Consider the following 26,983-nt stretch of genomic DNA (forward strand, 5'->3'; position numbering starts at 1 on the left):
TAACGTAAGTCTCCCATCCTCTGAGGAGTAAGATATCATTAGTTCTACAAACAGAAAGGAAGATCATGCATTTCCCAGAGCAAAAAGGGCCCCCTTTCAGTATATCAAGTTAAAAATCTTAGCAACATCGCAGAATATCTTGTTTACTTTAGTTGTATATCTCAGGCTATTGAAGAAATCTGTTTGCTCTCTACAAAAGGTTGTCATTAATGTCAAGACCACCAGAAAGCAATGATCGTGATACATATATCACACACATATAAGTACTGGATTTGCCAGATATTAGGAGTTGATCTGGACAGTTGCAGAATGATTTGTTTTCACCATCATGATTCATGAATATTAAAAATACAAAAAGGTAAAGATGATTATTTGAGCTTGCTTTTCAATTAAAGTTTTCAATTTCATGTGTGCTTCTTTACCACTGCCCATGCCTTCCTCTTTTCAGCATTGCTCTTGAAAACTGTCAGTTGTTTTTGTCCATTGCACAGCTTGGCATTTATGCACAGTGACATTATCACATCTAGTGTCAATAGGAAATGATGTGATATCTTGTTGATTGCATATGCTGAAATTCAGTGATGTGATCACATCACATATAGACCATTAGAAAAGAGTTTGAATTGGAAAGGGGAAAAAAGTCTTCCCTTCCCCAGGTCTTCTCTGTGAGCCCCCATAGCAGGTGTATCAGCAGCCAGCCAGCCAGCCAATCAGCTAGCTGATAAGTGGACAGAGAACATCCAGCATCCTTCCATGGTTCCTGTTTGGGCATTGTAGTTAATGGGCTGACAACACCTTAATGTTAGCCATGGTTTTTTTGAACAGGAATGCAGTTCCAGCTGGCTTGGCCAGAGCTCCAGCTGAAAAAAAAGTCTCCGGCAGAGGGAAGGCACTAGGTACCCATGCGCTCCCAGACCATGTGCTCCATCCTCTCTGCTGACTCCAGTCTCCAACAGGCTTGTGAAGAAAGTGAGATGTGGAGTGCCCCCAAGTGCTCCCTCCTGGGAGAAGCTGGGCCTGCCACTGCCCACTGGACTGCATGTGGCTCTCTCTCTCCGACTGTGTATGGGGAGAGGGGGCAAAACAAGGTCTCTCATTGGGCTGTGTGAGAACACACATCCATGAAATGCTGATGATGGCACTGTACTGTTCTGTGTCAATATGTGGAAAATAACCGACCAAACAAGTGACGCCACTTCCAGTGACATAAAGGGGTGTGGCCTAATATGCAATTAGTTCCTGCTGGGCTTTTTCTACAAAAAAAGCCCTGATGTCAGCTGTCCTGAAAACTACATTCCCAAGGAAATACTTTAGGTTAGTAAAGCTTGGGGGAGGAATAGGGATGCCAGGTGGGGACAGGGGATCCCCTGTTTTGGAGGCCCTCCCCCACCATGGGTCATCAGAAAGCGGGGGGGGGGGACTCCATTATTCCCTATAGACACCGATTCCCATAGGGTATAATAAAGAATTGATCCATGGGTATCTGGGGCTCTGGGGAAATTGTTTTTTGAGGTAGAAGCACCAAACTTGCAGCATAGCATGAGATGCCTCTCTTCAAAAGACCCTCCAAGTTTCAAAAAGATTGGACCAGGGAGTCCAATTCTAGGAGCCCCATAAGAAGGTGCTCCTAGCCTTCATTATTTCCAATGGAGCGAAGGCATTTAAAAGGTGTGCGGTCCCTTTAAATGTGATGGCCAGAACTCACTTTGAAGTTCAGTCATGCTTATCAAAACCTTGCTCCTGACTCCACCTCCAAAGTCTCCTGGCTCCACCCCCAAAGTTCCCAGATATTTCTTGAATTTGATTTGGCAACCCTAGGGAGAAAGGAGGAGGAAGGGAGATTGTTTTTTCCCACCTGAACTTTGGCTAGCCACCTAGTTGCTAACCTACCTAAGCAAATAACAGGCACCATTATCCTGACTGAGCAGGAGCAGTTGGAGGAAGAGAGGTTGGAAGAGGCATGAGAGAAGGAAGATAGCTCTTCTCTTGCCTGAATGTACAGCATGAGCTACAGAAGAATTTGGGATTATAGCATTCATCTTCGTGCTTGAAGGTGAGTGTTATGAGATATCCACATCTGAATTTCTGAACAGAGGGAATACTCTATTAATAACTTTCATTATTTCAATCCAGCATTTTCCATTAACTGTGGCTCAGATAATTTTTAAGAAGCAGAAGTGATCCGATCCATTTTGCTGAAGAAGTAGAAAATCCTCACATAATTGAATGTCACTTGACAGTTGTGTACCATTTGATATAGAAGTCTCTTTCCAGTGGGCTGGGAGGCATCTTCGTGATTTCTTCACAGATTTCTCGATTGTATTTCCAAAGATGCATCCTTGATTTTCATAAGAGGATAGAGATGAAATGGCAGTTCTATTCATTGATCTGTAAGCACTTTTATAAATCACAAATAGTTTCTCTGAGACAAAAAGAAAACAAGGTAAGACTAAAGCTTATACATATTTTCAGGGCTTGATGCCAGGAAGTTAAAGGAAGTGACAAATGCTGCACACAGTGCTTGTTTTCACTCCATAATGGATAACCAGACTGTGGGTAAAACTCATATCTGAAGGTAAATCCCAAGTGCCATCTGAACCCCTGAAAGTTTACTTATAAATCTAACACTGTGGTAGATTTATAAGTAAGATTTATACAGAAGATGTTTTCGGTTTCTGAACAGACATATCAAGCTTAAAAGAGGCACCTCTAATTTACAGAAGACTGATTTTTATTTTCAAGGTCTGAAAATACTACCTTTGAATGTTACCAATTTAATGCTATCTGGGCAGCATATTTATGGTTTTGAAAATAGAATTTGAACATTTCCACCCTTAAAGTGCTGGAACCACAGCTGTTTGTATCCTCACCAAGTAGGGTTGCCAATCCCCAGGTGGGGGCAGGGAATCCCCTGGTTTGGAGACCCTCCCCCCGCTTCAGGGTCGTCAGAAAGTGGGGGGAGGGGAGGGAAATGTCTGCTGGGAACTCTATTATTCCCTATGGAGATTTATTCCCATAGAAAATCATGGAGAATTGATCCACAGGTATCTGGGGTTCTGGGGGGGCTGTTTTTTGGGGTAGAGGTACCAAATTTTTGGTATAGCATCTAGTGCCTCTCCCCAAAATACCCCCCAAGTTTCAAAAAGATTGGAGCCCCAAAAGAAGGTGCCCCTATCCTTCATTATTTCCTGTGGAAGGAAGGAATTGAAAAGGTGTGCCGTCCCTTTAAATGTGATGGCCAGAACTCCCTTGGAGTTCATTTATGCTTGTCACACACTTGCTCCTGGCTCCACCCCTAATGTCTCCTGGCTCCACCCCCAAAATCTCCTGGCTCCACCCCCAAAGTCTCCAGATATTTCTTGAATTGGATTTGGCAACCCTATCACCAAGGCAGCAAGCTTTCTCACCATTCTTTTTAAACCTGTGAAGTATATCTAAAAAGTGAATTCTAAAAAGAAGAAGAAGAAATACTGCAATTTATTTTTAAATGATGATGGCAGGGTCCCTGCAAGGCCTGATAGTACAGGAGTTGCATGCTGTTCAGGATAGTAGCCAGCCTTGGGCTTCTGTGCCCTCTCTCAGCACATGTAGAACTTTCCTTGTGAACATACAAGGACAGTGTTCATAACAAGCTGTATCTGCACAGCAGTCCATACACGTGGCCATTTTGGTGATGGAACAGCTCATAAGATTGTAGGCCATTGCAATTCTCTCTTTCCTATGAAAGAGCAAAGAGGCCTATATTTATTTATTTAGATTTTTTAATGGTGCCTCTTCAGAGTCCTGCTTGAGGCAGCTTACAGTTTAAAAACACTGTATATAAAAAGTCATAAAAACAACCAAGCCATACATGGGAAGTGGAAATTATATAGAAAAAAAATCAGTTGTTAAATCTGCAGATTCCCTTTTCTGTCTAGAAATGCAAAATATGCCAAGGTGGTGTTAAACTTTCCCTTCTCCTTTGTATGGTAAGCACCTGGATGAGAGCCCAATGTAGATGTATGGTGTCTTTGTAATGTATGTTTTCTTAACAAATATAAAAGTAGAACCTAAAGGGAAGCATTTAGGCACTCTTCTAACATTAATTTTTTAAATCACAAATTCCAAGTGATAGTTCAGGCAAAACCACAGGAGACTGTAACCACGCTACATCAAATTATTTCAGCAGAGATTTAGTAGGAAGCAATGAGATAAAAACATCAACTACTTGACATATAACTGGAAAGGTGCTGCTAACTGCTCCTTTGCCAAGTTTTCCTCAAAATTTCCAGAACATTTCAACTTAAGGACAGACAATAAATAAAGAAAACACAAACATCTAAGAAACTGGCTTTTAAAATTAATTTTTAAACTTTCAGCAAAGGTCCAGTCTGCCCCTTAATTATGTTAAGTCCGGGGCATCAAGCTCATTTGTTATGAGGGCTGGAGCTGACATAAATGAGACCTTGTCGGGCTGGGCCTTGTGTGTCATAAAATGTAATGCCAGGTAGCGGAGATGTAAACTTTATAAAGGGCACAGAGAAACACATTTTTTTAAAAAAAATGCTTAAAAGTTTAGAACTCTTGCAATATTTTGTTTATTTAACAGTCTCTGATAACTGTCACCACTTGCTCTGAATTATTGCATCAAAATCTGGAGACAGGGCTGGTGCAGTAGCAACTATGCTGTTCAGGTGTTCTTCAGGTGTGTATTTGTAAGTTGCAAACCTGATTTATTGCCATTCATTACAGAAATTTTATGGTCAATGCTCTATGCCCTAGGACCTAGGGGAAAACATGAAATAGCTAAGCATTGTGAGCTTTTGAACATAAATTGATTTGTGTACTGGCATCAAGACACAGACTGAGGGCTAGGTGTTTTTCTACAAAGGTATAGTCTTCTCCAGAGAAATAACTGCAACTTCTATGAGGCAGTGTAAGAACAGAGAGACGGTCATGTATAGTGGTCAGTATCAGCCCCACTATCGTAGAAGCCTAAATTCAAAATCCCAAGTCTCCACTTCACTGGCTTCTTGTTCTTCCTCATCTAAACAGTTCACATTACTTTCCTATCGACAAAGATTGGATAATGAGGGCATGAATACAGTGAAAAGGAGGAGGGAATCCAGTTGCACCCAGGAAAGTCATGGCAAAACCAGCTTAACAACACACACACACACAGAAGCAAGGCAAAAAGCTCTTACTTACCTTGAATAAAACTCTGTTTGTCTCAAAGGTGCTTTTTGTATTTCTCCTGTGGAATTGAAGCACAGAGCAAAGCAGCTCTCTTTCTTTCTCAAGATAGGGGGTGGGAGGAGGAATCTCAGCCAATGAAGGAGCTTGGCTCTGTAGCTCTGATGTGTGATTGAGAGAGCCTGACACAACCCTAGCTTTGATTGAGAGAGCTCTAGCTTTGCCAGGCTCTCTCAATCACACAGCAGAGCTACAGAGCCAAGCTCCTCTACTGGCAGAGACTCCTCCTCCCTCCCCCTCCCTTGGAGAAGAAAGAGAGGGAAGAGGGAAAGAGCAAGGTGAGACTGCTTTGCTCAGCTGCCTCAATCCCACAGACAAAAACAAAAATGGTGACAACAGAAGCAGGGGAGAGGAAGAAGGAAGTAGACCATAGTGGGCTGCATAGAAGCCCTTTGGGAGCCGGACCAGGCCCACGGGCCAGACAAAACACCCCTTTGTTGTGTCTTTATTAGTTACTGACATACACAGTGAGTTCCTGAGTATTACACTGTCAAACAAAACATATTGGCAAGGCTCATCCTTGCCAGAGGCAGAAGTGGCTCAGCTGCAGTAGAAGGTGTTTGGATCTAGAACAGAGCTGCTGGTAAGGTGAGTGAGACTTGATTTGCTTTGCTAAAACTGCTGGGGAGCATTACCTTGGGTTGCTCTGGGAGGTAACTGTGTGAGAGCTTGGTGCCTGCTGGAAAGGGGTTTCTGATTGCTTTTGTGTAGCTGTTGCTGAGTGAGGAGAGCTTGTTTGCCTGGGGGTAATTGCTGGCCCCACCCTCTGCTGTTGCTCTGGCTGTTGAGTCAGAGGTGGGTGGGGGCTTGAGCCTTTAATTTGCAAGGCTCATCCTTGCCAGAAGTGCTCTTGGCCTGGGGGTTCTGAAGAAAGGTGGGTAGTTACCCACAAGTAGTTTCAAGTGGCAGTTGGTAGTGGGATTTAAAGAGAAGTGAAGATGAAGAAAATTTTGAAATGGATTACAGTAGTATGGCTGGTGAGGGAGCGGAGGCAGTGACGTGTAAAGACTGTGGGATGTTTGTATTTCTACCTGAGAGTACCATGAATTACACTTGCAGCAAGTGTAAGTTAGTGGCCCTGCTGGAGGAGAAGATACAGGGACTGGAGGCACGATTGTCCACACTGCAATGTATAAAGGAAGGTAAGGATTTTCTTGACAAAACGCATGAGGCGCTCTTGAAAGGACAAGTGGATGGAGAGGAAATGGTATCTCAGAAATTAGAAGAGAATCCAACACAGGAGGAGGGTTTCTGAAAAATGTAACCTGAAGGAGAAAGAAAATCAGAAGATGTTTTGAACCCCCTGCTGCTTAGCCATAGGTTCCAGGATCTCTCCACAGTAACTGATTCTGAACCACTGGAACAAGGGCTATTTCCCCAGCCCCCACCCCTCAGGATCCTGTGGATAAGAAGCCTGGAGCTTCTGTTCCCCAATGTAGGAAGAGGAAGGTGGTGGTGATTGGAGACTCCTTGCTTAGAGGGGTGGAGCCCAAAGTGTGACGACTGGACTTATCATCCCAAGAGGTCTGCTGTCTGCCAGGTGCACGCATCCAGCATGTGACAGAAAGGATTGGAAGACTTATAAAGCCCACGGATTACTGTCCTTTCTTGTTGATTCACATGGGAACGAATGATACTGCCTGTCATAGCCCTGAACATATTAGAAAGACTATGTGGCTCCGGGTCAGAAGGTGAAGGAGCTGGATGCACAGGTTGTGTTCTCATTAGTGCTTCCTGTTGAAGGCCGTGGCTTAGGACGAGAAAGAAGAATACTTCAAATAAATGACTGGCTATGTCGATGGTGTTATCAGGAAAGATTCAGATTTCTGGACCATGGCTTACGCTTTCAATATGGTGGTCTTCTATTGGGAGATGGTTTGCACCTTACAGTGGTAGGGAAAAAGATATTTGGCAACAGCCTTCCTAACCTAATAAGGAGAACTTTAAACTAAATTGTATGGGGGAGCAAGACAATAATTCAAAGCCTTGTATGATGCCAGAAACTGGGGATAAGAACATTAAAGATTTACAAAGAGTGGCGCATATGCTAGGTAATGTTAACTTGCAGGCTTGTACAGCAACTCAACCCTCGGGATGCATAAAACGTGGATTCCGATGTCTCTATGCTAATACACAGAGTATGGGAAACAAACAGGAGGAATTGGAAGTCCTAATAAAGGAAGGAGACTATGATGTAATAGGCCTTACTGAAACTTGGTGGGATGACACTCACAACTGGAATATTAGGATTAAGGGGTACAACTTATTTAAAAGGGACATACAAATGAGAAAGGGCGGAGGCGTAGCAGTATATGCGAAGGAGGTATATACTTGTGAGGAAATATATGAATCTAAGCATGGCAGCTCAGTTGAGAGTCTCTGGGTGAAAATAAAAGGACTAAGAAATAACAGTGATATTATTGTGGGGGTCTGCTATAGACCACCAAGTCAGGCAGAGGACTTGGATGAGCTACTTCTACAGCAGATTGCAAAGTTCTCCAAGAGAAGGGATACTGTGATCATGGGAGATTTCAATTACCTGAACATCTGTTGGAGTCCAACTCTGCTAAAAATGACAAGTCAAATAGATTTCTGACTTGTCTTGCTGACAACTTCCTTTTCCAGAAAGTGAAGAAGGAAACAAGGGGATCTGCTATCTTGGATTTGATTCTCACCAACAAGGAAGAATTGATTGAAGAGTGGAAGTAGTGGGCACCCTGGACAGTAGTGACCATGTGATTTTGGAATTTACAGTCTTAGGGAAGGGAAAAGCTATATGTAGTCAGACTTATAGGTGGGACTTCAGAAAGGCAACTTTGATATACTTAGAACTATGCTGGGTAAAATCCCATGGTCAGAAATACTTAGGAGGAAGGGGGTTTAGGAGGGGTGGGAGTTTCTTAAAAGCGAAATACTGAAAGCACAATTGCAGACAATTCCTGTGCGAAGAAAAAATGGAAAAAGCCTAAAGAAGCCAAAGTGGCTCCATAAACAGCTCTCTAAAGACTTGAGAAATAAAAAGGACTCCTTTAGGAATTGGAAGGAGGGCCTTATAACTAAGGATGAATTTAAACAAATCACCAGTGCTTGTAGAGAAAAAGTTAGGAAAGCTAAAGCTCAGTATGAGTTTAGGCTGTCCAAAGATGCTAAAAACAACAAAAAAGAGTAATTTTCTTATGTTCAGAGTAAGAAAAAGAGCAAGGACACGGAGGGCCCATTGCAAGGGCAAGGAAGTGACATTGTAATGGGTAATGAAGAGAGGACGGAACTGTTCGATTCCTACTTTTCTCTTCTGAGGGAAACAGTGCTCAACATAGAAAAAACAGAACATGTAAGGAGGGTATGAAGTTCCAACCTAGGATCAGCATAGGGGTAGTATATAAACACCTAGTTTCTTTAAATGAAACTAAGTTCTCAGGGCCAGATGAATTGCATCCAAGGGTTCTAAAAGAGTTTGTGGATGTAATTTCTGAGCCTCTGGCTATTATTTTTGAGAATTCTTGGAGAACTAGAGAGGTGCCAGAAGATTGGAGGCGGGCAAATGTTGTCCCCATCTTCAAGAAGGGGAAAAAAGAGGATCCGGGTAACTACTGACCCGTCAGCTTGACATCTATATCTGGGAAGGTTTTAGAACAAATCATCAAACAGTCAGTCCTGGAACATTTAGAAAGAATGGATGTGATTACTAAGAGCCAGCATGGTTTTCTCAAGAACAAGTCATGTCAGACTAACCTGATCTCTTCTTTTTTTTTTTTAGAAAGTGACTACCTTGCTGGATCAGGGGAATGCTGTAGACATCATTTATCTTGATTTCAGTAAGGCTTTTGATAATGTTCCCCATACTGTCCTTGTTGACAAGTTGGTAAAATGTGGTTTGGATCCTGTTACTGTTAGGTGGATCTGTAACTGGTTGACAGATCGCACCCAAAGAGTGCTTGTGGATGGTTCCTCATCCTCTTGGAGAGGAGTGACAAGTGGAGTGCCTCAAGGATCTGTCCTGGGACCTGTTTTGTTCAACATCTTTAGCAATGATTTGGATGAAGGAATAGAGGGAATGCTTATTAAATTTGCAGATGATACTAAATTGGGAGGGGTTGCAAGCTCAGAAGAAGACAGAAACAGGATACAGGATGACCTTCACAGGCTGGAAAACTGGGCTAAAATCAATAAAATGAATTTTAACAGGGATAAATGTAAAGTTTTGCATTTAGGTAGGAAAAATCCAATGCATGGTTATAGGATGGGGAGACTTGTCTTAGCAGTAGTATGTGAGAAAAGGATCTAGGGATCTTAGTGGATCATATGCTGAACATGAGTCAACAGTGTGATGTGGTGGCTAAAAAGGCAAACGCAAGTTTTGGCTGTATCAACAGAAGTATAGTGTCCAGATCACGTGAAGTGATGGTATCACTTTACTCTGCTCTGGTAAGACCTCACCTGGAGTATTGTGTTTAGTTTTGAGCACCACGTTTTAAGAAGGTTATTGATAAGCTAGAACGAGTCCAGAGGAGGGCGACGAAGATGGTGAGGGGTTTGGAGACCAAGTCCTATGAGGGAAGGTTGAAGGAGTTGGGGATGTTTAGCCTGGAGAGGAGACGGCTGAGAGGGGATATGATCACCATCTTTAAGTACTTGAAGGGCTGTCATATAGAGGATGGTGTGGAATTGTTTTCTGTGGTCCAGAAGGTAGGACCAGAACCAATGGGTTGAAATTAAATCAAAAGAGTTTCCAACTCAATATCAGGAAGAACTTCCTGACAGTTAAAGCGATTCCTCAGTGGAACAGGCTTCCTCGGGAGGTGGTGGGCTTTCCTTCCTTGGAGATTTTTAAACAGAGGCTAGATGGCCATCTGACAGCAATGAAGATCCTGTGAATTTAGGGGGGAGGTGTTTGTGAGTTTCCTGCATTGTGCAGGGGGTTGGCCTAGATGACCCTAGAGATTCCTTCCAACTCTATGATTCTATATTTTAGATATCAAAGAACAGTCATAAAAATGCTTATGGTTGCGCTGCTCATAACTCCCATTTTCTGGCATATTTTCTGGCTTTGAAAAGTGCATTCTTGTAAGCCAAAATGCCCTCAAAATGAGGTTGGGGAATTGACAGGTGGGCACCTGGCTTAAAAAGGATCTAGAATCTATGTATATAGGAAACACATCCAGAAATTATTGCTTAAATTTGCCAAGGACACTAATTAAGCAAAACAATTAAAATTTATTCCAGAAAATTATAGAACACACATACAAGGTAATGAATACATAGAAGACACATACAGTCCTAATAAAAATAGAAAGAATTGCAGAGATAACACAAGGATGGAGAAACAGGGTGATAATTACCGATTGTAGTCTTCAAGGAAGGCTCCAATGGCGACAAATGAGGACTAGGAGGAAGGGATCCTCAACTGGCCAAGAATCGGGGATGTATCTAAACAGCAGGGTAGGGATACTGCTAGATGCATACCTGTGGGGAGCTGGACCACAGGTTATAAGGACTACCTTGAGCCTTTAGGGGATGGGAGGTACAGGGATGGATGACAGTGATCACCTGGTACATGACCTCAGAAAAAGGAGAGGCTCTGCAATGACCATAAGGACTGGACTTATGCGTTAGCCAATAGCCAGTTTATTGGGGGCACCTGATTGGCTTCTCATATCTGGCCAATGAGCAGGCTTGGTTACAGCCACCATGCAGCTCTAGATCTTGGGCAGGTTTAGAAACCTGCAAACAGGTCTATTTCAAAATGTGTGTTTGTTTGTGTGGCTTTAAAGTTGAGCAGGAAGTACTTCATGGGAAGGGTCAGCAGCACAGTCCCTTGGTTTGTTTTGCTTTCTTTTCAGAGTAACTAAGTGCGCGCGCGCGTAAGAAAGAGAGAGAGAGAGAGAGGGAGGGAGCAGCGTAGCCCTTGTTCTTTTCAGATGTCGTTTCAGAACCAGATGTCGTTTCAGAACCAGACCCAGTAAATGTGTGTGTGTGTGTGTGAGAGAGAGAGAGGGTTGCCAATCCCCAGGTTTGGAGCCCCTCCCCCCCGCTTTAGGGTCATCAGAAAACGGCAGCGGGGAAGGGAAATGTCTACTAGGCAATTATTCCCTCTGGAGAACGATTCCCATAGGGAATAATGGGGAATTGATCCATGGGTATTGGGGGCTCTGGAGGGGCTGTTATTTGAGGTAGATGCACCATATTTTCAGTATAGCATCTAGTGCCTCTCCCCAAACTACCCTCCAAGTTTCAAAACGATTGGACCAGGGGGTCCAATTCTATGAGCCCCAAAAGAAGGTGCCCCTATCCTTCATTATTTCCTACAGAAGGAAAGCATTTAAAAAGGTGTGCTGTCCCTTTAAATGTGATGGCCAGAACTCCCTTGGAATTCAATTATGCTTGTCACACCCTTGCTCCTGGCTCCATCCCCAATGTCTCCTGACTCCACCCCCAAAGTCTCCTGGCTCCACCCCAAAGTCCCCAGATATTTCTTGAATTGGACTTGGCAACCCTATTTGGATTGTAGTAGGCCATCTGCTTAGTTCAGTTCAAGAGAAGAGACACCATGCTGTTCCTCCTAATGCATGCAGAAAGAAGAAAGGAAGAAGAGGCGAACAAACAAGAAGGATGTTCCCTGAGTTACATTCTACTGATTAGAGAGGGTGAGTGAAAGCAGAACCAGACAGGAAGGAGACTGATATGACTGATATCTAGCTTGCTGTATGGTGTTTGTAGTCTTTGAGAACTGAACAAGAGCCATCACTAGTCTGTTCTTCTAACAATATGCTCAACAAAGGGGTTTATAATTGGATAGACTATACCCCATTGCTGTTGGGGAACTGGATGTGATGTGCCAAAAAGTGAAGTCTGTGCACATCAGCAGCAAATTCAGCACATGAAGCAGCTAAGAGCTAAGTTGGTCAGACTTTTCCCATGTGGCCATGTGAAGGTCAAATCAGGCAAGTAACTGGAAGTTTTGTGACTGCATCTGCAGTGAGGTTTGTTAAATAGCAGCTGTAGAAGTGCGTGCGTGCGCGTGCGTGTGTGTGATTCAGATCAGGTCCAAGGCTCAAGAAAGGAGATAATCCTTTCCCTCTGAGTTTATTTCCTGAGCACAGTCCCCCCACCCTTCCCCATGCAGTTTGCTCTTTCGGGGCAACCATGCAGGCAAATATACTGTTTCCTTGTCTGATTCCTCCAACATGGTAAATTGCAGCTTTGAAAGGGTGCTTGAGTTCAGGTAAACAGCATGGCAGGAAAGAGTAATATCGCATCCCAAAGCTGTGGCCTCATTCTGGCCTTCCCAATGAAAATACTTTCATGTACCTTCCAGCATCTTGTGTTATTTGAACTTGTAGGTGCAAAATTTTGGTCTGGGATTCAACCCCATGTTTAAAATAATTTCTAGATTAATAATTAACTCAAAAGACTCTTCTCAAAATCAGTCACGTTTTTATTTATTTATGACATTGTAAATCCCCCACTATTGACAGATAATGTGAATAGTAAAAAAACACAACAAACAACACATTTAAAACTATAACCTATCCTATAACACTACATTCACAGCTAATTTTTTTATCTTTCTTACAGGTCAGTTCCTTCCCAGGAAAAATGTCTCATATAGTTATCTCTGGAAACTGGAAATTTTCATAATAAGACATATTTCCATCTCCTCTCAATGTGAATATTTCAAACATTTATAAATACAAAAAAATCTCTGTAGCTTTCATTTTCTGGCAGGATATCTCTTTCAGTCAAATAAGTGAGTATTGAGTACCATAAATCTAATTCCTGTTACTGGTTACTTGTATAATCCCCTTCTTGCTTAGCTGTTCTTTTATATATTATGAAATAATCCCACAATTTTTGATACCACGATTCCCTATTAGGTAGGAAAAAAAATCAGTCATGGTGAACCTTCTATTACTATGCCTGTAATCTTATGTATAATAAAGGCTTTTTTGTAGAAAAAAACCAGCAGAAACTCATTTGCATATTAAGCCACCCCCTCACATCACCATTGTTTTACATGGGGCTTTTTTTAAAGAAAAGGCCCAGCAGGAACTCATTTGCATATTAGGCCACACTCCTGGCATCACCATTATTTCACACAGGACTTTTTGGGTAGAAAAAGCCCAGCAGGAACTCATTTGCAAACTAGGCCACACACCCTGACACCAAACCAGCTGGAACCGCGTTCTTGTGTGTTCTACTAACAAAAAAACCCCTTTGTATAATTAATAACAATCCTAGTGATATTTGCTGGGGTTCAACTCTGTTGAATTCACTGGGACTTTTGATTAATAGGGCTGTGTTCTAGCAGATAAGAAAGAAGTCTGTCTTTTTAGTATTAGCAAATATCCAATACAAGCGATACCTATGTGAAAACATAGTGATGTTTGCAAACATGGTTTTCAGAAATGATTTTCCATAGGGTTTGATGAGCCCTTTTATATGAATTTTTATACTAGGAGAGTTTCCTGAGAACTATTTAGTGAGCTAGTGATTTCTAAAGTTTCCCTTTTCTTTTTTGATGTTTGTTCTTTTACATTTTTCTTCTTCCTCGTTTGCTAGATTTAATCTCTGCTTTGACTCAGAACTCTTCTTTCTGAATCCCCACCCAACAAACATCATGCTTTGCAAACCATGGAAATAAGAGTAAATTGAAATTCTCAGGATTCCACCCCTCCATTGCTCACATGATATTCCTTGTGTAACCAGAGCATTTTCTTAGAAGGGTATGTGAGAAGTATGCTTTTGCATTTAAACCAGGAAATGTAAAAGGCATAAACATTTATTTATTTATTTGCTTATTTAAAGAATAAAAACAGATATCTCACAATTTTTCTCATGGAGAGCTTTAGGCAAATGTCTGCAATCATGGATTCCCAATAGAATCACATGACTTGGCAGAGCTGCCTCACTTTGAAGAGTTCATAATTGATCCTTCCAGAAACTTCCCAGAGGAAAAAATTAAGCACCTGGAATTCTAGAGATAAGGAGGGAAGGGGGAATGAAAATCTGCCACATAGTACTCTGACCATGGATTAAATAAATTGTGTGAGGCTAATGTTCAGGCATCAAAGAGAAACGTGAAAAGGAAAGAAAATTTATTTCCACCTATCTACCCCTATGTAGATATGCAAAAGAACAGGCCCTTCTGTAAGTAGTTTAGCACTGTATCTTAGTAAAACCTAGAGAGAGACTGAAGTGCCATCCCTTCTGAACAGTTGCACTACTTCTCGGCAAACCTCGTGATGAATTTTGGCATCTGCCTCCTGGGTTACAAGGTGGTTTTGCTGTTTTCGAAAACTATGGAAGCTTCCATACCTTTTGACTTTGAAAGACAATAGCAAAGCTTTGTCATCTAGTAGCCTGTTGTGCGAATTGTGGCTTTATATCTTAGCAACCTTAAACAAAGGGAAGTATGTTAGTCTTCAGCTACCTCAACCAAAGTCAATAATTAGTACCTGTGTGTGTCATGGCCCAAGTGACACAACAGGTGTTGTGGGGAAAAACTCCAAAGCTTTTGTCAACCCACAAAAAAACAATTAACAAAGGCATCCCAGTTTTAGAAAAGAAAACACCCCACTCACTATGGATGGGAAATGCAATTTGTAGGGTTGCCAAGTCCCCTCTGGGCTCCAGTGGGGGATGGAGAGTAGAGAACTGATTAATTTGCTTGATGGGAAGAAGCCTGGAAAGCAGACTTTACAATGTGGTACCACTCTGTAGATATTTTATCTAATAAAAAGCAAAGCTATGCAGCATTACTCACTCTTACAATGTAGTTAGCCATGGATCAAAATTAAGCCTTGAGATGTGCAATTATAGCTCCACTGCACACAGCAGGTATCTGAAATCTATATTGTCATAAGTTTTAGGGTATGGTGAGTCCTGGACTAACTATAAACAGCCTTGCCATCACAACAGATTGTTTATCATCTTGATCTAGGGTTGCCAAGTCCAAATCAAGAAATATCTGGGGACATTGGGGATGGAGCCAGGAGTAAGGGTGTGACAAGCATAATTTAACTTCAAGAGTTCTGGCCATCACATTTAAAGGGACCACACATCTTTTAAATCTCTTCCCTCCATAGGAAATAATGAAGGATAGGGGCACCTTCTTTTGGGGCTCATAGAATTGGACCCCCTGTTCCAATCTTTTTGAAACTTGGGGGGTATTTTGGGGAGAGGTACTGGATGCTATGCTGTAAATCTGGTGCCTCTACCTCAAAAAACAGCCCCCCCAGAGCCCCAGATACCAGTGGATCAATTCATTATTTCCTATGAATAAGTCTCCATAGGGAATAATAGAGTTTCCTCCCCCCCCCCCCCCCCCGTTTTCTCTCTCACTCACACACATGCTTAATTGTCTCTGGTGCAAGTGGGCAGCCGTGTTGGTCTGAAGCAGTAGAACAAAGCAGGAGTCTCTGGTGCCTCCACAACGAGATCTGGAAAGTACAGGGGCTAGGCTGCTCTTTTACACACACACTCACTTGTCCAAAAGGAAAGCAAAACAAACAGAGGGGCTGCACTCTCATGAGGTCTACTGTTGCTAACCCTTCCCCATGAAATACTTCCTGCTCCAATTTAAAGGCACACACACATTCACACATTTTAAAACTGGACCTGTTTGCAGGTCCTGCCCAAGATCTAGAGATACATGGTGGCTGTGGGGGAGGAGCTTCTCCCGCCGGCCAGCTGACTGGGGGTGGAGGGAAGCCTGTAAAACCGGGGAATCCCCCGCTGGGACCTGGGGATTGGGAAGCCTATCTTGATCATTATGCATGGGTAGCTGATGAATGCATCTTTTAGACAAAAGCTTTAACAGCTAAGGATGTTCTTTGAGCAGCTGGAATTTCAACCTTCAGATACCTCCCAGAGTGAGGGAATAAGTCTGGCAGAATAATACTAACCTGGTCTTTTCAGAAAACTACTTAGGTCTACTTTATTGTTAGCTCTGCATTCAATAGATGTATGTGAGAAACAGGAGGTCTGCAGTTCACATTTGGAAGCAAGAAGTATTCACTGGCATTAGCTGAAGTTGGGAAACAGAGACTCTCATTACAGAAATCTGGTTCACAACCAATGTTCCCTCAAAGACCCTCTGCAGAGTCTTGTGGGCAAAAATTCTACTTGTGAGCTACTGGCATTAAAGCTGTGAGCTACTGACATTAAGGTTGCGAGCTACTGCATAAATTATTGTGCTCTGGGGTCATCCTTCCTGAGCTAAGATAAAAATGTGTGAGCTGGAGGCTGAAAATCTGTGAGCTAGCTCACACTAACTCTGCTTAGAGGGAACACTGTTCACAATTAGTGGGTATACTATTGCTCATAGAAGTGAATTAGACTATAGTATTCTGCACTTACATACATATATTACAAAAATATCTCATGTCTCTACTACTCTGTCACACAGAGGAAACAAAATCTTGGAGCACTGCCACAAAGTCTCACCCCCTGACATTAACATTCTTACTAGTTTCCTTTTGTGTTAAGGCTTTCCCTTAATATTTAGAGTTCTTAATGATTTTTGGTAATTAGTATTGTTTCTAAATTTTGCAGAATTATAGTTTTAGAAAGGTCAACTGTTCCATTTCCCTATCTGTCAACAAGCTCCATGGAGACGAACCTACACAATTTGAGTTAGTTGACCATAAAACAAAAGTATAGCAGGTTTTTATAAGATCCTGTGTAAGTCATATCGAAACTGAAAAACTCACTAATGTTAATTGCATCATTTAAAAACAAACAAACATATGAATTAGTGTTAACATACGTAATAGTGTTAACAAAGTTGCTATCAATAGACAATGTTCAACATCAAAATTACACAAGCAATTACAAAATGTGGATTTTGTTCACACTGTAGGCTCCATAATTTTTTCATGACTCTTGATGTGACTCTTGTGTGCACTAATTCTTTTATTGTCACACATTTTCCATTTCTGTCGTACCTGAGCATTTCTTGGAAGTTCTATTGTCATTAATGCCCTCCCTCAGTTACTCACAAAGACAAGAAGTCTGTGATTATGTGACAATAAACAACGTTTACTAATGTCTGTAGCATGCATTACATACTTCTAGTAAGCATTAACTGTCTATTTAGTAAATCATAATGTTGGGCTGAAATGTCTGTCTCTGAAAATGAAATGTCTTAGAAAGAGCTAGTGGGCCAGGACTTTTATTTCCGTTTCTAAGAGCAACCACTTAGATTTTCCATTGAGTGGATGTTGTTGTTAGTATGAGAAGAACACACTGATACTTCACCAGCCAAAGACAGTGATGTGGTACATCTACTTGAGGATAATACCTGCAATTGTTTTCTTTTTTAAACAATCCTGATCAGATTAGAAGATGAACAAGGTGGTATTTGTGGCTCTGATCTTACAAAATGGTTGCTAGTGAATTTTTGTTCATCAAAGTAATGGAATTTTCCTTAGGTCATTGTAAACAGGTGCAACTGTGTTTTTTTTCCTAAGTATGGCTTCCCAGAGCCCTCATGTTGCTAGTTTTTTATTTTGTTTTGGTTCTATTCATTGGTCATTATTACCACATTGTTTTAATGTGTATCTTGTATGGATTAACCTTGTGTTGCTGTTTATTTACATTTTAAGTGATTCTTTTATCCTTTTTGCTCATCACTTTAAGCGTTTTGGAAAAGCACTGTATAAATGAATGAACACATTCAGCAAGTAGCATAAGGATATGAGATGAAGAAAGCTGGGGTAGGAGAGACTTAAGCCTCTGCCCACACTTATTGTGCAAGGGAGGTGAGGTGACTATTACTGTGGCAGGGAGAAGTCAGCAAGCATGTGCAAGCACAACCTTTGCCTCTGTCCTCTACTGCAGAGGTGGGCTGGCTGTCCATTGCTGGAGTAGGAACCTTAGTTTTTGCTTCTGTCTGTCTCCATTGTGCAGGTGTGCTATTTTATCATGGGTAAGAAGAGCTGCAGCCTCTTTATGTCCCCCATTCCTGCCTGAAAGCTAGTGGCTACAAAGCAATGCCCCTGCATAATGGGTGCAGCCCCAGAAAATGAATCCCATCCTACAAATAGTAGAACCATGATTATTCAGAACTAGAAACCCTTCCTAAAGTCATTGAGTCCATGCAATAATTGGTAGAAAGCCCAAACTCTGGGTACAGAAATCCTAATCAGGATGATGCTCACTGGTAGGAAAACTGGCTAGATGTTTCTGCCTCTCTCTTTCTGCCCCCACCCCTTATCTATCAATCTTCCTTTACCCTACTTCTATCCTCACCACCTCTATGTCATTCTCTCCCCTTTTCTCCCCCACCTCCTTTTCTGGCAATCCTCCCTCATCCCCCATTTCTTCCCTCATCCTGGTTGTTGGGAGCCACATCATCCAGTAAGTACTGTCTGTGTGAGGATACTATGTTTTTGTTTAAACCTCACCAATGTATTTTCAAAGCTTAAGATTTTCTGCAAACCCAGTGGGTCCCTCAAGTTTGAAGAAAAATCTTTCTTTTAAAGTGGGTCAGATCCACAGATTTAGATATCCAAAGACTGGCCCACACTTGAGAAATAGATATATAGATATGAAACACTGATGATCCATTCTGTTGCTGAAGTACATAGCCTGTCACTCATTTTTCTTAAAATCCTGTTTTCATTTTCTTTATGGTTGTTCTTTCTATTTGGAATTCCAACGTGGTTGTACTTAAGAATTATAGAACTCATAGAGTGAATAGTATAGTGTCTTTCATAAATATTGAGGCTGCTTGCATGTTTAGCCCCAAAATTTGAAATACATATCTTAAAGGATATCCACTCTTTTTAAACGTGCAGTACCACTCCACAGGGGTTGGAAAGAGCTGTTTTTCATGAGCGGTCACAAGAGGGCTTCTATATTGCAGTCAATGCCTGCTCACTGGCACACAGTCTATGGTTATAGTTTGATTTTCTGAAATATATATATGTTATCAAAGGATTGCCTTAAATATGTAAATGTTCTCAATCTCAATAATTTTTTTTAGATAGTCAACAAAGGCTGGCAAACCTCAGTAACAAGAGTATAGTTGCTACATCTTTCAGAGCAGGAAACCAGCTGTATTTTGGGTTACCAACTCTGAGGTGAGGCTTGGAGATTTCCTGAAATGACAGCTGATCTCCAGACTACAGAGGTCAGTTCCCCAAAGAAAAAGGCTGCTTCGCAGGGTGTATTGACCATATTATTTGTATGCAGCTATATTTATAAATCTTATTTACCTAAAACTGGAGCAGAACTTAAAAGGAAACTGGCCAAGCTGTTTACTTTAAACAATGAGTAGAAGAAGAGCATGCTGCCCAGTCACAACCAATCAATGGTAGTCCAAAGCAAATTGCAATTTACAAGTGTATTTGAGTTAGTGGACCATACCTGACCCCCTCCACACATACACACTTGTTCTGGATTGGGTTGAATCCCATGGATTTATTCTGCTGGCTTTCCTTCAGTGCAGAGGCAAGAGGTTCCAGAAAACTTTTCCAATGAGCCTCTAGGACTGCGGTAAGACTTCTGGAGGAAAATTCCACTGTTAGCAAAATGGATCCATGAGACCCAGTCTTCCTGGTGCATATTGAGATACCATTCAATGAGAGATCCATATGCCTGTGAACCTGATTTGACTGAAATCTTACTGAGAAGAACTTCCATCCACTTCCCATACCTTTTCTATTAAGACAATAATTATGCTTTGAGAATTATGCTGTCTAGAGACTCAGGAAAATATGCATATATTAGCATGGATATGAAAAGTGCTAATGGAACTCTATTATATCATAGTGAAAGGGAAGATAATCATTTGGAAATGGCAGGCTTTCTGCTGCAGTCAGGGTTTCACTCAGTAAGGATATTATTCTGTGTGCCATGAGAGTATTTTTAAAGTAAAGTAAAGAGCAAATGAGGAATTACCACAGGATTGACCTCAGAAACAAGTGAAGGATACAAATGTCTGAAAAGTTAGGAGGATGTTCAATAGCTCAGGCCATACTAATGAAAAAATATTTATTGCTTTACAGAGCTTTAGTTCTGGTCTTAAGTCTTTTGTATGTTTTATTAGAGCTGTGAAACAAATAAATCAAAAAACCTTGGCCAGATCTCATTACTTTCTTTCTGTATTTGGTCTGAATGGCTATTAGAGATATACAGAAAAGAAGAACCAAGATCAACTGTTCAGTCTACAATGTGAAAGTGATGAAAACAAAATTACTTTCTTGTTGATATCTGGGTCTTTAAACCCTATGGAGCTTCATAGCTGAAGCTTTAGTGGTGAAGTAGATGCAATTAAGTTCCAGAAAGAAATCATAATTTTAAAATAATCTCAACATTCTTCATCATAAAGCACAAAAATTCATGCAGGAACTTAAAAAATTCTAGGTGAAACTCAAATTGAAAAGTATTAAGTCAAACCTCAGTTTTACACGTCCATGTACATTTGCAATTTTGCCTTCCAAATGTAGGTGCGGTGCTTATTGCAGTCCTGTCAAAATGCTTCAGATTCTTTAGGTTCTGCTTTAGTGTCCTATGTCCAGAGTGAACTGTCCATACACATATCAAGCATTTTTGTTAAGTATGTTTCTGTCAGGAAGTTTCACAGCAAAAGCCTTAAACTTGTACTGAAGTTGAAAAGTGTGCTCCATCTTTTGAGTGCATGATACTCTTAGCCATACAAATGAGACAGGCCTTTGTTTCTAGTTGAAAAGACATTGTGGAGGCCTTGGAAACAAATGCTTCTAATTCTAACAAGCCTTTCCTCCCTTCTTCACAAACCTACTTAAATGTTTACGGCTCCATTTTAAAATACCTGACACTATCCTGGCTGTTTGAGATTAGCACAACCTTAAATCACTGTTACAGACCCAAAGTCATTGCAGACATCTTTCACCGGGTACACACAAACAGCTACAGATGACACTCAGATTGAATTCCAAGAACAAGCATTTTAGCATCAATGAAACAAGAGAAGCTGCCAGCCGAAGCAGGAGGCAATGAGAGCTGCTGTTGGACATTTACAGCAGAATTACTGTGTCCTTGCTTTCCCTTCTTTAAAGAATGTGGTGTCTTAAGGATTCTCTTGGCTTTAAAAAATTCTATACTGGTTAGCAAGTCTTTGTCAGGAAATTTTAAGTGGGGGGGAAGCGCAAAAGCGCCTGACATCACAAAAATATAAAATAACATAAAATAAACACACACACCCCACATTATAATTAAAGTGAGGAAAGGCAAGTTGTAGATTATTAAGATGTCTCTGATGGAGGAGGCTGCATGGCTTTGCCCTCTGTGTAGGGTTGCCAAGTCCAATTCAAGAAATATCTGGGGACTTTGGGAGCGGAGCCAGGTGACTTTGGGGGTGGAGCCAGGAGTCATTGGGGTTGGAGCCAGGAACAAGGGTGTGACAAGCATAATTGAACTCCAAGGGAGTTCTGGCCATCACATTTAAAGGGACAGCACACCTTTTTAAATGTCTTTCTTCCATAGGAAATAATGGATAGGGGCACCATCTTTTGGGGCTCATAGAATTGGACCTCCTGGCCCAATCATTTTGAAACTTGGGGGGTATTTTGGGGAGAGGCACTAGATGCTATACTAAAAATTTGGTGCCTCTAACTCAAAAAATAGCCCCCCAGAGCCCCCAATACCCGTGGATCAATTCTCCATTATTCCCTATGGGAATCATTCTCCATAGGGAATAACAGAGTGCCCAGTAGACATTTCCCTCCCCTCCCCCACGCTTTCTAAAGCGGGGGGAGGACCTCCAAACCAGGGAATCCCCTGCCCCTCCCTCACACACACAAATACTTACTGGGTCTGGTTCCTGCAGAACTTTACTTGCTCTGAAAACGAAAGCAAAACAAAAGGAGGGGCCAACGAAACTGTTACTGACCCTTTCCCATGAAGCCCTTCCTGTTTCCTGCTCAACCTTAAAGGCACACATTTTAAAAACGGATCTGTTTGCAGGTTTCTAACCCTGCAGGAGCTTTAAAACTACATGGTAACTGTGGGGGCGGGGCTTCCCCCGCTGGCCAACTGGGTAGGGGCAGGGGGAAAGCCTGTAAAAACAGGGGATCCCCCGCCCTGGGACCTGGGGATTGGGAAGCCTACCTCTGTGAGAGGAAGCATTGCTGCTGGTGCTTCAGCTGGGCCAGCCTCTGTCCCTCCCTCTCTGGGCTGGTGAAGCTCAGCTGCCCCTACCACTTATTTGTTCTCCTGAAGCACACTGTGGGAGTTGCTGCTGCTGCCTGGGACCACCTCACCTGTCCCACGTGCCAGTTCTGCACCTCTTGCCCCTGCCTATGAAGGCCTCCCCCCCACCCCTGCAGTATGTCTGCTGTTGGCAGAGGGGACTCAAGGAAAGGGTGCACCAGGCTCTGGCTGACTGTGTAGGGGCAGCAGGACACATGGAACAAAAGGACAAGGGTGTGTGTGAGTAACCATTGACACACACTGGAAGCTGAGTGTCATAGAGCTAGCCTATGCCACTGCTCCAGCTGGACGTCACATGCCATGCTTGGGGAAGAGGCAGTTGGGAGTCCTCTTGGTGGCCCAGAGAGCAGCAGGAGGCCAACCAGATTAGAAGTCAGGGGGCCTTTGTAGTAAGTTGGGGGGCTGAGCCTTGAGAGGCCCCACTGTAGCGATAGGCCTGCTAGTCAGGATGTTTTTCAAGTTGCTAGGAGAATAGCCTTGTAGATTTAACACAGTATTTATGTCTCACTCCCCTACATTGAGTTGTCCCTTGGCAAGGCCCTGATGGATTATGCCCATCAGACAGAACTGGATTATATTGGAGGGTATTGATTTGTCTTAAGGAAGAATGTGATGAGAAATGCACTGCTCTGAGCCTTCGTTCTTAGGGAGGGGAGGAATCCTGTGGAGTGCAACAGTCTTAGCCAATAAACTCTTAATATTGACTACTGAACCTCACCTAGAGGCTACTTCAAGGGTGTCCACTCACTTCATCCTCTTATCTAATTGTAATAGGCTCCTCTAGCCTGTAGCTTTCCACAAGGCCAGTTCAAACTTTGCCCTGCAAATGTATACTATGTCCTCCCTAATGTAAAACAGGAAGATGAGCATCAGTTAATATGTGCAGGACATATCTCAGGGAGCCAGCATTTTCAAGGTATAGGCAATGCATATTTATAATGTGATTTCTGAATCTTACACAGAAATGTATACTGACAGGAAATCAGAATTTTATCAAGGACCACAACTGAGTAGAATCCTAGCTGCCCATCCTCCAGTTACCTCATGTGTCTTTTGCATAGTCTGCCAAATGTCCAAGATATTCTTAACATAGAAACAAGAATATGAAGTCTTCATTTTAAAAACCTGTAAAATGTGAACATGCTCCCATTGATTCCAGGATGCTTACATGCATAATAAATTAAGTAAATAAATAAATGCAAATAATAAACTATATCTAACTTGCCTTCATCCTGAAACAGAGATGATTTCTTTATGAAATAAACTGAGAATTTTCACCCTCAATGTATACATGTGGAATACTAGCTAGCCAGTAGAAAGTGACACCATTCATATTTGCTACATAACTGGCTATTCAAATATCAAATGAGACAAAAGCAGAGATTAGATTTTCCTTATTAGGCTTCATTCTTTATGTACTTAAGTGGATCACAAAAAGAACCCCAGGGACCAACTATGGTTTACTGTTTTAAACAAAATTGAAAATATCTTAATCTAATACAGATATTAATGAATATCAATACAACAATATGGAGGAATTGAGAGGAGAAAGTTAATTTACCAAACAAAAATCCCATTCAATTCAGTGTCTTTACCTTGTGTGCATTGACTTGAGTGGTCAGGAAATGCATTTCTATATTTCCTTGCATATTGAGGTTGCATATTGAGGCACATAATCAGAATCTGGTAGTTTATGTACATAATAGTAAATAAGCCAGTAGTGGGTTGAAGATGACAGGTTACTTTTCTGGAAATGAAACAAATTTTGGATTACAGAGTCCTCATTTCCATGTCATCTAGTCTGATTTTGAAACCTTGTATATATCCGCTATCTAAGCATATTGTCCAGGTAAAAACAATAATTATTTTTAGAGTCTGTTATTTTCTCAACCTGGTAGTTTTTTTCCTCCCCCCAAATTACATAGCCTCAAGTAATTGATTGCTTGATAGGTCAGACTTGAAAGAGTCATTAACAACCTGGATACAGATGGTACAACTGGGAATTTCTGTTGTGTTTGTTTAAAGAATGTTCTAAAATGCTGTCAAGTACCAACTAATTAATACCAGCCTGATTTGCAGATTGTTACTTTACTCTTCAGATGTATGAATGAGGGAAACTAATTATTACTTTTAAAAGTTTTCCACTACCTGTAAATGTGTTTCTGTGGTGGTGGAGAGACTGTCCATTGCTAGACTGTGTTTTGAATGACCAATGATTTTATTTTTTTTTAAATATTACTTTGGATAATGAGTGTAGATGAAAAGCAATAGGAAGAAGCGCCAGAGAATGAAGTCCTTTGTTTCTCCTAAAGCAATGCACTTTTTCTGTATCTTTGTTCAATTATGACTTACCGAATAGTGAGAGAAATAAAAGTCTAGATGTATTCACACTTCAGCTAAGGTTGAGAATTGGTGTTATCAGTCCACAGTGATGGCTGAGCAGTTTGGGCACTGAAAAGAGAGCAAATAACAATTCATGAGACAGCATCTTTGGAACACAATAGTTCACAGCTGGTAGCAAGCTTTCGTCCTGTACTCTTCTCTAGTAGAGCTTTCCAAATAATTGTTAGGAGTGAGTGACTCAGCATGCCTGGACATTGTGGGGGAGGGGGGGCTCTACATCCCTTTAAGAGTATTTTTCGCTCCATAAGACGCACCTGAGCATAAGACGCACCTAGTTTTTAGAGCCGTTTGTGTGAATTTAGAGGCATTTGTGTGAATTTTTTGCAGTATTCGCTCCTTAAGACGCACACACTTTTCCCTCCACTTTTTTGGGGGGGAAAAGTGAGTCTTATGGTGCAAAAAATACTGTAAGTGTTACCTCCTTGAATGGGATGCTTCTCTTTTTCTTAACCTGGGGGCTGCCCTCTGACCCCTCCTTCTCTCACTTTGTCCTCTGTCCTCTCACTCACCGTACATGGCTTTCTATGGAGACAAATGTCTCTTCTGTAGATACAGTGCCCTTAATATTCCCAAACACATGATGCCAGATTAGCTGGCCATTTGCAATAGGGAAAGTACTCTTTAGATTAAGCTTCTTTCTCTTCTTTTAACTGCAATCTCAATGTGAACTTGATCTACTTGAATAAATGTAAGTTTACCTTTTTTGCAATATACTTCTTGAGAGATTTATTTACTGCACTCAGTATTATGTTTCTGTGACTAGGTAAATCTGCTATATTAACCAAATATCCCACTAATAATTGCATAGGAAGATGAAGTATGTCATTTGTAAAATGTTTGTGTTTTTCAGTTCACATTCAAAATTGTAGGCAAGCACTAAATATCGGAGTATGGGCTACTGAAAACCTTGTTGAAAGGGGTTAAGAACTGGCAAGGTCTGAGAATAGCCTAATTCATGGGATTGTGAGGCTTAGAGAAAGGATGTGATACAAGTGTAAAATAATATTTGCATTTTAAAAAGTGATTTAAGATATTAAGAAGATAAGTAAGATGAATAAAATCACATGACAGCAAACTCCATATCATTCTTTGTGCATTTACTCGGGAGAATGGACTTTTTACGAGCTACACACGCTGGACACACAGGAGAGAGAATTCCACACAAACATACACCATTGCTTGGACGTTTGGCAAACATTCTGACTGAGTGGAGATAATCTGTCTGGAAATGTATTCATTGATGACTGCTACGAACCACTTGATAGTTTGTGGAAAGCTTGTTCTGGTTGATCTCCACAAACTTCAAATCATGAAGCACAAACCAGCCAAAATTTGTCACAAACCTTAGTCCATGAGCCAGTTTGTGCCCATCCATAACAATAATACAACATCTAATTTGAATAAGAACACTAGTACCAGAGCCTGCAATTAAACCCAGATGTTAACTTTGCTGCCACATAAATCCAAACAAAACAATCACTGGAACTAATAACATCAACTACACCATCTCTGGCTCAATCACTTGCTCATTTTCTAACACTGTATATGCCAACAATACCCTTCACTACATAGAGCAAACAGGTCAAAACCCATGCCAAAGGATTAAGGAACATAAATCTGACATAAAGAATCACAAAACTGTTGAGAAGTTAGTGGAGCCTGCAGATGATCTAAAGAATGAGGTACTGCAGTTTAACACCAACTGCCCAGAATGCAGTGCTCCTGCCAAGACCAACATGAAGCTGGTGCAGATTATTCTCTTCAAAGAGGTTGTCATCATGGCCACAAACTGCGAGACCCGTGGCCACCACATGAATGAGGTTAACTCTGGAGTGGTCATAGAGCCCTTGAGAATCAAGATCTCTCCATGTGAGAGATTCCTTAGACATGACTAGGGACTTCCATAAGGTTGAGAGAAATCCCTTCACCCTGGGAGAAAGATGCACCCCTGGCAGGGCAGAGAAACTCAGTGTGTTCAGCAGGAAGCTGCAGCAGATTTTGGATGGGTAGGTGCACGTACATTTTGTTATGGATGTCCCTGCAAGAAACAGTTACCCTCAGTTACCTTGAGGAAGACCTGAAACTGTATGTGGAGCACTACAAGTGTAGTTTTGAGCAGAATGTGGAGCTGAGCCTCAACAACATGAATTAA

At 41.5% G+C, this 26,983-nt stretch overlaps 1 pseudogene; it reads left to right on the top strand.

The window, feature by feature from the left end:
• The first annotated feature begins 902 nt into the window (after positions 1-902).
• LOC132574307 (zinc finger protein ZPR1-like) lies at positions 903-26,983 on the top strand (annotated as a pseudogene).

Source organism: Heteronotia binoei, chromosome 6 (genome assembly GCF_032191835.1).
Source record: "Heteronotia binoei isolate CCM8104 ecotype False Entrance Well chromosome 6, APGP_CSIRO_Hbin_v1, whole genome shotgun sequence".
Classification (NCBI taxonomy): domain Eukaryota; kingdom Metazoa; phylum Chordata; class Lepidosauria; order Squamata; family Gekkonidae; genus Heteronotia; species Heteronotia binoei.